The 3,353-nt window shown below is 38.2% G+C and overlaps 1 long non-coding RNA gene across 1 annotated transcript; it reads left to right on the top strand.

Moving 5' to 3' along the window:
• The first annotated feature begins 1,276 nt into the window (after window positions 1–1,276).
• LOC117151270 lies at window positions 1,277–2,871 on the top strand. Its single transcript, XR_004461057.1, has 2 exons — window positions 1,277–2,044; window positions 2,525–2,871. It is a non-coding gene; the product is annotated as an uncharacterized LOC117151270 (long non-coding RNA).
• Window positions 2,872–3,353: the final 482 nt, after the last annotated feature.

Genomic DNA, 3,353 nt, shown 5'->3' with positions numbered 1-3,353 from the left:
CTTCACGATCCTCCATACTCTGACAACTCTGCTTAGTACAATTATGGTATTTTTCATGCCGCTCATATTTACGCTTCCCTTTGCCACTGTAAATAAGTTCACTGATTTCCCAACTTCTATTCCAAATCCATGCCGTTTCACACATCTTAATTTGTACATCTAATATTCCTGCATATTACTCGCGCTTAGTCTAAATTCCAGGCAACACCGTTCCAACGATCGTAAATGATAACGTTATTTCGAATAATATATTTTTGTGGGATGGTGCGTTTATGCGAACCCGAAGACGGAGTTCTTTTGTAGATCCAGAGTAGCTGGAGTACACCGATGGAAATCTCTCTTGTCGTAATTTTACATTTCTATCTTTTTATGAATAAAGCAACGTTATAATCAAAGTAACGAAATATCAGAATATCTGGATACTTTCGAGGGTTAGTGTATCGATTTCTCGAGTCTTTAGACTAACAGGAAAAAGCGAAATCGCTTCGTTTCTATCCGCCTATCTAAATAGTTGCACGACTCCATAAATTCACCTGCTTAATTCCGACTCGCGCTGCCACCCTTCCATTCCCGAACCTCGCAAGGGGTTGTTCGAGCCGCGGGATTCTGAGTATCAGAAACACACGACCCTGGAGACAGGTAGCGAAGGAAAATGCAAAGGACGAAGAAGGGTGTCGGAGTACGATTGTATGGGCAACTTCTTCGTGGCTGGATTAACGCTCTTAGTCCGGATCTCTATGTTTAGGGATGAGTTTACTGGAAATATGGCTGGCGAGAGGGTGGTTACGAACGATCGGATTAGTTTTTGGCAGACTTTTGTTTCGATTAATCCTCTTACGGTCGAATGTTTATATTTCTATTGAGATATGAGAGACTAGGTTGGCCGCGTAGTAGTGACACACGTGAATATGTGAATATGAGTATGTGGAAGTATGTGTGTGCGCGGCGTCTCGAAAAACAGATGAATGTAACTGTTCCGTTGGCAGTGTGATATACAAGATGGTGAAACGAAGAAAATGCTGAGACGCGTGCAAATGTATATCGACGAAGATCCTGGAAATCGTTTATTAAATAAATCTTAAACTATTTTATTATGAATTCTACGTATAATCTTAGTGTTCCTTTACTTTTATTTTGGCAATTAAGATCCACAATTCTCAACAATTTCAATGTTATTCATTGAATTTTAATAGGCAAAAGATATCTGTCGTTTCGTAGGAAGTTGCTTAAAAATGAAACGAAGCAATCGTTAGGAAAGAATAATTTTATTTTTATATTTCCAACCGACTTGAAATATTTTTTATTCCTACGTCTTTCGGTGTCTGTTCTCACCATTCTGCCGCTATCCTGTCAAAAGAATGCTTTCTATCGATAAATAGCCGAGAACCGATTTATCCTTTTTCTCTATCTTGTCAAAAATAAATCCTCTTTACTCGCTAATTGTCCAATTTGCTTACTCGAACAAAGGCTTCTAACGACATTCTTTAAACTCTGTATTTTGTCCAAATAATAAGATAACAAGATTTCGAGGAGCACAGGGAAATTCCGCATTTATCAAAGGTTCTGCTGCATATTGCAAAAAGGGGAGAAAAGAAAAAACGGAGAAGAAAGGAAATTTGATTCACCCTCCTCCACGACATTAATAGGAGTGTCACGTACAGACCCTATCTATAATCTGGTCGCGCTAATTTCAGAGAATATCGAGAACGACGGATTTTTTAAGAGTTTACCAATGACCACGATGCCTCCATCCCGAAACTTCCACTTTTCCAACTAAAATTCATTTCACCTTTATCTTTCTACCATTGCGACAGACATGCGTCACAGAAGAAGAAGTGGCCGGTCATATATGACCAACGTGGCAGTCAAAGTGTTAACATGAACTATTTTAACACTTTAACCTCCTTGGTGCCGGCTCTGTTTCGGCTGAGACTCTCCAATACCATTCTTTTCGTTCATCGCGAATGGTAAGTTTTTCAAATTGGTATAAAACTGTGGGAACTTACGAAGCAAGGCAACTGACGCAACTGAGCAAGGTACCTTAGTACTTGTTAGAATTTAATCTTGGAATTAGGATTAGTAATCTGTGGAAGACACAATGTTTGTGTTGAAATAATACAATGTGATATTTATTAAACAATTATTTCAAGAGTTATAAATGTGCGTTCTGGAATGTAGACAGTTGGCTAGTTATTCACAGACTGACTGGCTTAGTGACCCATGGCCCTTGAAAAGGTTTAGAGCCCCACTCTCTATGCAGTAATGAGTGTGACCTGTGTGGGTGTCTGTGTGGCGTCACATGTGGCACAGAACCTTCTAGTAGCTTCTCGACGTGCCCATCTAGAATGTTCCATCCATATCCTCACGTTTCTTCCGGCATTTTTTGAAAAAGCATGCACGTGTTAACTGCCGTGGTGCATCTCACGAACGCACGCTAGTGGGGTTGGCGCTGGGCAACGAACGGAAGAATCCGTACGATCAAACACCTTATCTGCATGCGATTGATATCGTTGTATTCCAACAGTACTAAATAACAAATTACTGCTCAAATAATGAGAAAGATTGTTGGCGAGAAAAAGCTGATTAATAGGTTATCGGTCGGTAAAGTGTTAATTGTTGACTCGAGTTAACTCGAGTTTTCATGGCCAAACGTTGCCGACCGGCCACTGTTGGGGATCATACAGTGCAATTGTTGGTCGGCATACCTCGAGCTGTGTCTCTCGCTTATAAGACCCGTCAAATTGCGTCCTTTGTTGTAAACAAAATTTCCACGTACCAATGAAGAATCTTTCAATGAATTATACGCAGATGTTTTATCTGATTGTCCGAGTGATTGTGAATCAAATTGTGGTGACTTGGAAAATGATACTGTATGAGAAGATAGTGAATCTGATATTAGGTCACCAAAATATCAAAAGAGGAACATAATAGAATTAGATAGTGATTGGAAGAAGAGTGGATATGACACCAAACTTATAGAATTATTTAAAATCCGACTAGAGCGTGCGGAGTATGCTCTTCAAAAGGAAAACACAGCGAAATATTTGCAAAAGCTGTTGTGTACCATTATACGTAGATTATACTGTTTATCATACGCAAAAGAAATATTAAAAGTTGAATAATAGATAAAATTTATTAAAGTTTATTTATATTGTTTTACTTCCACATCCAATTACGAAATAATAGCCGATGACGTGAGATAAATTCTCAATAAAATTGTCGGTTAACAATGTGTTAATTATTTCGTCCCTTGAGAACCTCAAAATATATCATTCGATAAAAATAAAAAACATGTAACTAAGTGTACAATTTAAAGATTCAAGAATTTATATTTAAAATATAACATACTATAA

This window comes from Bombus impatiens, unplaced genomic scaffold, assembly GCF_000188095.3.
Source record: "Bombus impatiens unplaced genomic scaffold, BIMP_2.2 scf_0019, whole genome shotgun sequence".
NCBI classification, from domain to species: domain Eukaryota; kingdom Metazoa; phylum Arthropoda; class Insecta; order Hymenoptera; family Apidae; genus Bombus; species Bombus impatiens.
The sequence above is the reverse complement of the archived record's forward strand: the minus strand, read 5'-3'. Positions and strand labels throughout refer to the sequence as shown.